The following is a 9,782-nucleotide window of genomic DNA, read 5'->3' as shown; positions in this document are numbered from 1 at the left end:
TCACAGACAGTTTGACGTGACCCGTTCAAAAAGAAAAACAAAAACTACCTTTCTTGGGAAGTTTTTTTCTGTTGCAGAAGCAAAATCTGTCAAGATTTTTTTTTTTTTTCGGAACAAAGAAAAGTTTGGCTGCAACCTTTTCAAAGCTCCATTAACAATGAAAAATTCTCCTAATATCTTAACAATGAATTAAAATATTTTTTATTGCACTATCGCAGGGTTGGCAAACTTTTTTGCGATGAGAGCCACTGTTGGGGGAAAAAAGTATGCGTATCCTTTAAACTTATCCAACAAACTTAAAATTGTAAAAAGCTGGAAAAAAAACTTCTTTTATAGGCTGATAAGAGGTTATTCACGTAAATAGAAAATCATGAAAATCTTAATTATAGTGGAAATTGAACATAAATACAAATTTAGATATTTTATTGTTAATTAACATATTTAAAGGTTCAGTCAGTTAGGTCAAGGAAAGACAGACAACTTGAAATATTTATTCTAAATAATTATTAAACAGTAATAATTTGGTTTTCGAATTTGTTGTTTTTCACCAAGTCACGCGTATTAGGATTAATTCTTGAAGAGGCTATCAAAATTAAGTAATTTAGTTGAATACCAGCTAAACTATATTTCGATTATGTTCGTTGTTCATAATGAAAAACAATAGTTCAGAAACAAAACAATACCTGACAGCGTGATCCCCTGTAAATTTGAAAAATTACTTATTGATACAAATTTCAATGTAATTCGGGTAGTAGGGTTTTTAGAATTTTGACAATAATCCTGAATGTAACATTATTATTTTTTTAATTTTTCAATGAGTTATCACGTGCCATTGTTAAAATCCTGCCAAATCACGTCGCTGTTTTATTTATTTATTGTATATGTGGTTTCGTGTGCTCGATATAAAGAACAATCTATAAACCCTTGTCAAATAGATAAACAGACAAAAAAGGGGAGATCAAAAATACATCTAAAGTAATGGTTAGATTCAAACCGCTATTAAAGGAGAATTGGTCATTCATGAACTATTTCATCACGCAGAGCAGGGATTTTTAAAACATAGCGCAAACTGATGCTGGTCTTCAAATTCAAAGAAGTTGCCTGCTAGTTCAAAAATTTTATTGGTGTACGGTAACTCTTTGTAGTAAAATGTAATGATATTTTTTAAACCTTTCTTTCATTATTTAGTAAAATCTTTCTGGAGATGTAGTAGTAGTTTATTTACGTTTCACTAGATCTGCAGAATGGGCTATTCTCGAAGATCTGAGAAACATCCCTGAGAATTATTCATCACATTCTTGATCCTCTGCACAGGGGATGACTTCCCCTCTTTGGTTGTCCGACAAATTTCACACAAAATCGAGTACTTTACAATAGAGCAGTTTCAAAAGGACCGATACTGCGAACCCTCGGTTTCTTCGCAGGCTGTTCGCAAGAAAAATTTACAAATACATTTTTTTAAACTTTTTTTTCCCAGAATGTCAAAATATCATAAAGGTGCCATCTCGCAATAAATCACTCAAATGCCGATAATATAGTAACAAAGATTTATTGAAATATTTTAACCTTGATGCATTTTGTAATTATTCTTTAAAATTGCGATTTAAAGATAATTATAGTATTAAAGTTAAAAGCTTTATCATTTCAATTAAATTTTCGATCTTCATCTTTGTAGAATACCTTGGAAAACTGGACTGTTGGGTTACTCCTTCAATCCTTTTCAACCGACGAAGTTAACAAAACAAACAAAAAGTTTAATCTCTGTTATTACGGCAGGACTTCAATCAAAATAATTAATGTTTTTGAGAAGCAGTATCATTTTTTATCATTTAAATGAAAAATTTAAAAAAACAATTAAAACCAATGTTCAAGGTGAGTGACAAGGAGTTTATTTATTTCTATAGATTCTCAAAAATGAAGTATACATCTTGAGATATACATATCAACACATCGGTTTAAAAATCTAAAAGTATACATGTGAAATATTTTCAAAAGACGCATTTAATGATGACAAACTTGATTCACGTCTGGGGATGGAGAGGGCATCTTCAAAATCTTAAATAGTTTTTTAATGCAGTAACTTGGATTTTCCAGGTTAAAGTACTCCCCATGTGGCACATAGGTTGTTGCATTTATGTACAGTGCGCGAAATAAAAAACGGACCACCCTGAATAACTTTTAGTCTAATTATTGGATCTTCACGTTCCAGCACTCAATCTTAATAGTTCGAGGAGGTGACTTCAATTATGCTAATTAATTAGTGCACATATATTTTAATATATTTTTTTATATATAATATATTTTAAGCTACGAAATCAGACACAAAAACGTATTTTCGCTGAAAAAACATGTCTTTTTTTTTTTTTTTTTTTTTACTGATTTGGATTTCAGTCCCCCAAAATGGGAAATATGATCCCAATAGTTTTGTCTATACAGTGGTCCAAAGTTCAGACCCCTTAATGTAAATTTTTTGCGTATTTTTCCATATCACGAAAATGTTTTAAACAGATTGAGCATTTTTTGCACACAATTCTAAAATTCATATATCCAAGGATAATTCCATACAAAAACTAACTTTTAATATTTATTTATTGTAATTTTATATAAGAATGGTCGAAAAAAATTTTGAATTGTAAGGTATAAAATTTTTTGCATCATTTTAAAGAATATAATTTTACATGGCAAAATGTAAAATTTGAGCAAAATCGGTCGAATAGTTCCTGAGAAATCGACTTTTAATATCTGACTTTTTTGAAATTCAATTTCTCAGAAACTATTTTGTATTTTGACATGTTAAATTACATTCGTTAATATAATACAAAAAAAATTTATACCTTAAAATTTAATACCTTTTCGACCATTCTTAAATAAAATAAAAATAAAAAATTTCTAAAAGTTTTTTTTTTTGCATGGATTTATCTTTGAATAAACGAATTTTATAATTGTGTGCAAAATATTTTCAATTCGCTTTAAAACTTCTCGTGATATAGTGAAATATGCAAAAATGTAAAATTAACATTAAGGGGTCGAAAATGTAAAATTAACTTTGGAGCGCTCTCCTGACCAAACTATTGGGATCACGTGTTCTAGATTGCTGCAATCGCCTACATTTTGTGATCAGAAATCTGAATCTGTGAAAAAAAAGGCATGCTTATTCAGAGAAAGTACGTTTTTGCGTCCTGATTTCGTAACTTAAAAAATCGTTTGCACTTATTAATTAGCATATTTGAATTCACCCCCTCGAGCTATTAAGATTGAGTGATCTAACGTGACGATCCGATCATTAAATAAAAAGTTATTAAGGGTGGTTCGTTTTTCATTCTGCGTTTAACATAGGTAACGCTATAACTGCAAAGTGAAGATAGGGTAAAAATTGTTTACTCTTATTTGGTATTCTAAAATCCCTATCTTACGGGACCAAACTCCATCTCTTCCTTTCATTTTGGTTACCTTAATTGAGGCACAGTGCTCAAAAAAAAGGAAAAAAAAAAGAAGAAAAAAAAGAAGGAAAACCCGGAATAGTGGCTGATCACAATAAACCCTTAATAGGGCTATTTACAATATGCTTTTAGTACTCTGGCCTATTGAAAACTGTCTGGAGTCATTCCGGACAATTGAACAATAAATGATGCACTTTCTAATTAAGCTATGAGTGCGTGAGTTCTCTGAATAAAATAGGCCTTAAAAATGTCAGGCTGATTGGAAAATATTCCAGCCATTTCTAAAGCATTTCAAAATGACGGCGGCTGTTTGCAAAATGCCGGATTATTTAATTAGTTTACAACTTAGATATAATCGAAATACTCATTAACTCATTTGTTCTATTTGATTTTTATACTTTATTTGTTAACATTTTTATCTTCTAACTAATTGTAAGCTAGGCCTTTTCCATATTAGGGCACAAATTAAAAGAAGATTTGACTCCTTGATGATAATATCATTTTTACCGCCATGAACTATTTAAGATTATTTGAAAATGTTTGCTTACAATTATAAAGCTTGTTTATTTTTATGTTAATAAAAATAACATCTATTTTTTAAATTATTTATTAATTTTTGTTATTTAATTTAATAATGATAGAAAATTTTTTGAATTGTTAGTTACGTCTTTTTAAACTATGTAATTTGAAATGAAAAAATTCAAAATTTCGAGAGAATTGTTCCATAGTTCGTGGGAAATGGAAGTTTAAAACTACGATTTTTATTAAAAATGTCATTGCTCCTTAACTCTTTATCAGAGCTCTCTTTGATTTCGTATTTTTCCATTTTAAGTTTTTTATTTAAAATTAAATAAAAATTTGTGTACATTACAGTTAAAAATTTTTGACCACTTTTAAACGGAAAAAATAATTTTGAAAAGTTCTATTTTGCATGAAATTATTTTCGTATAAACGAAATTTAGTGATTTGCAAAAAAAAAAAAAAATAAATAAATAAAGTGTTATTTCTTTAATTAGTTTCAGAAGTGCAGAGAAATTCTCAGAAAGTAAATATTAACATTAATGCCTTGACTCAGAATTTTTATTAAACATGGATTTCCTACTTTCTTCATTTTTTTGAATTAATTTAGGTCAAAATAAGTGAAAAATATTAAATTTAGAATTTAATAATTTATGGTTATGAATTATAGCATGATTTTTGATTTTATGTTTTAGTACAAATACTTCAAAGAGTTAAGGAATCCAAACTTTCGATAGCCTTACTGGCTAACCATTAGGACCATCTAGGTTGCGACTATCCTTGTATTTTGAGAATCAGAAACAGAAATCTACAAAAAAATGATTAATCACAGAAAAAAAAATATGAAAAAGTGTATTTTATTTTATTTTCGCTAGTTAATTAACATGCTTAAGATTAGAAACTCGAACCATTAAAATTGAATTAATGATTAAAAACCGATCACTAGATCAAGAGTTACTATGGTGCTCTCTTTTTAATTTTGCAGCACACTGAACATGTAAGGATTGAGGATTAACAACACGTTTTTTTCTTCTTTTTTTGTTGAAATAAATTTTTTTGTTGTTACTTACTTTTATTCTGTGACATTTGGTGAAACTATTCTCAAATTTTTAAAATTAAATTTTCCTACTTCCTTCACCCATTTGAGTTGATCAAGTACATTCTTTACCTGCCTACAATATTATATTTCAGAACTATAAATTAAAAATAATTTTTTTAATAATTTTCATTAAAGTAAGTATTGTATTATATTATCTTAAAAAAGAGATTTATATTGTTTGATGAATAAATATTATTTGGTAGAATATTGATTAAGATCTTTTATATTTTATCAGTAAGAATAAAAATCTTATGAGTTTGAAAAGTTAAATTGTTTGGAATCAAATGAAACCCAGGGATGGTGTCCAATTATCTTTATATATTTTCATTTTAATGCTGAAAAAATAATACTCTAAAATAAAGTTCCTAAAACTGAAAGTCACGAAAGTTGTATCTAGTCTTTTTGTTGATAATTTTATTTATGTTTCGTGAGAATCTAAAGTAAATCCATTCATTCTGGAAATGCTGATTTTCCGATATTCAGTTGAATCGAACAGATTATAAATATAACTGTTTTTTGCATTAAAGTTCTAAGTATTCAGTGAGGTTATCTTTCATTCAATCATCAATGTAAAAAAAATATATTTGGCGCTCAATGATGGAAGATTTCTTTCCTCAATGTCAAATTCTGATAAAATTATAGTCAAGCCAAAAAGACTTCAGAGATATTTTCTATCAACTCTGAGTTGCACCCATTTACCATATTTTGATCAATATCTTAACTCACGTTTTAAAATGCAGTGAGAAAAAATTAAATAATAAAAAAAATTTCCTTCAAGCATCATGAATGTAAGGCAGTGATTCTCAACCTTTTTTTGGGGGCGGCACACTTTTAACGATTTCGAAATTTGACGGTACACAATGAAAAAAATTAGTTTAAAAGTAGTTTACTTAAATATAATGCACTGTGTTAAATAGTTTGTGATAATAATTTTGAATGTGAAATAAAATAATATGTACTACAAAAGCACGTTTATTAAGGGATTAATTATTTCTTTCGACTAATTTTTAATTAGTTAGTAACAGTTATTTCTTTTGCTAGTTATTAATTGTTAGCTTGTTTTCTATAGCTATTAACTGTTATTTTTTGTGATTTCTTGTTAACTAGTTTTTTTGCTGATTATTAATTGTTAGCTTATTTTTTTGTTAGTTATCCTTTGTTAATTTGTTTTTAGAACAATTAATTGCATAGCTTACTTTAATGATTAGCTTTTATTTCCGTTTGAAAGTTAATATTTAGCTTGCTTTCCTTTGTTTATTAATAATTTTAATAATCATTAAATTTCCTACTTATTTCCACATTTTTTAAAATTGTCAAAGACAATTTAAACACGTCCTTCTTATTTTAAGATTGTCAGAGCCAAGACAATCGCCGACGAAGATGTTCGCGCAGTTAAAGCGTGGAAGAATTATAATATATATATATATATATATATATATATATTCACTTTTCTTTAATTTAAACTTTACTCGTAATAAAAAAAAAGCATTATAATTTTTATTGTATCATTTCTAATATTTGGCGACACACAAAAGTGCCGCAGCACAGTGGTTGAGAATCACTGATGTAAGGAAAGAAACACGTAAAGAGTAAATTATTAACTTTTGTCAAAATATGTATTATGAATTATACTACAGCCCGCAATCACCGGATATAAAAATGTATTTTTAGAATTCTGTGCTAAAAGTAGTCATAAAGATCCACATTAGTTGGCATGAAACAGTTATTAAAATCTAACTAATAATAGCGTAGAAAGCATGAAAATCGTCAAAAATAAATTACAATATTTTGGTAAGAGGATACAAAAAATTCGCGTTTCGTTGGGAATGATCTTTTATTTTCATTTAGCAAATGAATTCTGATTATTTTATACCGCCATTGCTCTGATTGAACTCATTCATAATTCGTCATATTTTTTAAAAGGCATTTCAATCACTTGAATATTATTTTGAGAACTTTAATGTAAAGGTTTTCATAATTTAATTTTTGGGCCCGATGATAATAAGTATAGAAGTTAATGGCAATGACTATGAAATATCTGTAAAGGGCCAATTTACAAGAGGCTTTTTGGATTTTTTAAAAAGAAATTAATCTTTTAGAATATTAAATGAAACAACGAAATTTTTTAAAAACTACGACATTTAAGAAAAATAGTTACAAAAAATTAAAAAAACTTTCAATATTTTGAAAGCTTTAATAATTTAGTCGCTACTTGATCAAAACTCATACAGTTTGAAATGAATATTATTATTCAACGTTCATTTATTAAAATCTTTAAAGTTTAATGTTATACCTGATAACCATGTAACTTCTTGCATTTTCACATCATGTTTTTTTCCAAAAAAATTGCGTGTTCATCAACAAATATTTGAATCAAAATGATGCCTAAAGTTTCAGGTTTAAAAAACATGCAGAAGCATGCAAAAATCTGTGGGCAGTATATTTTTTTACTACTTCTATAAGTTTTTGACTGTTTATTCCTTTAATTTTAAGAAAATGCACAAATCTTTTAAGAAACGCATAAGAAACTATGCTGTATTGAAAACATTAGGCCGTTTTCAAAGACAAATTTCATTATATTTTTTATTGTTATAAAATTATAGTAACTATGAATTAGACTGAGATTTCTGTACGCCTCTGTATATATATAATATAAATTTTATGGAGTCTATTAAGGATTCAAATATACAATTTTTTAAAAAGTAATGCATCACAGCTGATCTTTTCTTTTCCAGGCAAAAAAAAAGAAAAGTAAATATTGAAGCAAATGCGAAAAAACCCCGTTTATTGCAAGTATTTTTTAATATAATTTTATTAAAAAGAAGAAAAAAAATAGCTAAGACTACCTAAAATTTTAAGAAAAAAAAATTACATTTGACCATGTGAATATTTTAAGAAAAACAAGTAGTTATTATAGCAGTAAATATTTAATAATACTCTTGATATGTTTATTTTGATACTTCAGATTTAAATAGTTTCGAATGTAGAAAGATGTTCGATGATTTTTTTTAATTATAAAATTGCTAACTTTAGTGTTTATATGTAATAATAAAAATACTGACACACATGGCCGAGCGGCTAAATGCACTCACCTAGCAAGTCGGAGGTCCTAAGTTCGATCTTCTAAGTTCTCCCGATTTCTGTCAAGACTTTAGTTGTAGTTGTTGTTGTAGTTCATTGACGTCGCGCTAGAGCTACACAATGGGCTATTGGCGACGGTCTGGGAAACATCCCTGAGGATGATTCGAAGACATGCCATCGCAATTTTGATCCTCTGCAGAGGGGATGGCACCCCCGCTTCGGTAGCCCGACGACCTACACGCGAAGTCGAGCATTTTACGGTAGAACATTTTAACGAGGACCAATACCGCCCTTGGTCCCTATCGCAGACTGTTCCAAGTGGTCACCCACCCGCACACTGACCGCAGCCGTCAAGACTTAAGAAGTATGTAAATATGCATATAAGTTGTTTAAGATTTTAGTTATTGTTTATAGAATATGTTCTAGAACTGTGTATTCTACATGTTTGTTAATAAATCTATTCTACTTACCAGCGTAAATTCTATTCTTTCTACGCGACAATATCAAAAAAAGCTAACTGGATTTTCAAAAAGGAGAACTATTCTAGTTCTGTAATCCCGTCAAAAATGAGTAGACGAGTAGTTTTTAAATGAAAAATGAAAATCAAGACGATTAAGAATAATTTGTTAAAAATATTATGTCACTAAATGAATAAATAAAATTAGAATGCAGTCCAAAACCATTACCTTGCATAATATAAAAGAACTATTACTGATAATTTTTAGAAAACTGAAAAACAATTGTAGTATAGAAAAATAATGCTTTGGGAATACAACAGCGCCATATAATTTTGCCCCGAGAAGAACATCCCTTTTTTGAAAACTGGAAAACAATTTTAGTATAGAACACATTAAAACATGTAAAATTCTTACTAACTACTAATCAATAAATGTTCGAAACGATCAAAATTTTTTTTTCATTTTCTAGAAAAATAATGCTTTGGGAATACAACAGCGCCATATAATTTTGCCCCAAGAAGAACCTACCTTCTGAATGATAGTCAATTTTTTTTTAAACAAACAAACAAAACTTTATGGGAACAAAAGCAAACACAAAAATACAATTCGCCGCCAAGAGGGAAATCCTGTCCAGGCGACAAAGAAAGGTAATGCAATAAATTTAAAATAGGGGAAAAAAAAGGGGGGGGGTTATTACAACCATGAATTATTTTGCGCATCATAAGACATCATATATGTTGAACACTGTAATAATAATAATAAAAAAAATTACATGAAACTATATAAAAAAAATAAAGGTAACATAAGAAATTCATTTGGATTGGCGCAAGACTGGTATAAAAATCAAATGCTTCCTTTAAAGTAAAACATAGAGATCTAAATCGTCAAGGTTCATCACAAGTTTAAAGCTCGCTTAAAAGAATATATTTGAATATTTTGCAACTGAAATGGTAAGTTATTGTATAATTTAGGTGCTAAGTAAAAAAACTGTTTTCGTGAAATTTCTTTTGTAAAGTGGGGAATCTCATATATTTCAGTTGGTCTCCTTTTAGACGCATTAGTTTTTAATTTGCATATTAATTTATTGTTGTGTAAATAAAGTAAAATACGAAAAAAACACATAATGGCGAAATGGTAATAGATTAATTCTCGTATATATATTGATAGTAGTTATTCTTGAATTAT

The sequence above is a fragment of the Parasteatoda tepidariorum genome, chromosome 11 (genome assembly GCF_982258835.1).
Source record: "Parasteatoda tepidariorum strain Cologne lab strain chromosome 11, Ptep-v5.0, whole genome shotgun sequence".
Lineage (NCBI taxonomy): Eukaryota > Metazoa > Arthropoda > Arachnida > Araneae > Theridiidae > Parasteatoda > Parasteatoda tepidariorum.
The sequence above is the reverse complement of the archived record's forward strand: the minus strand, read 5'-3'. Positions refer to the sequence as shown.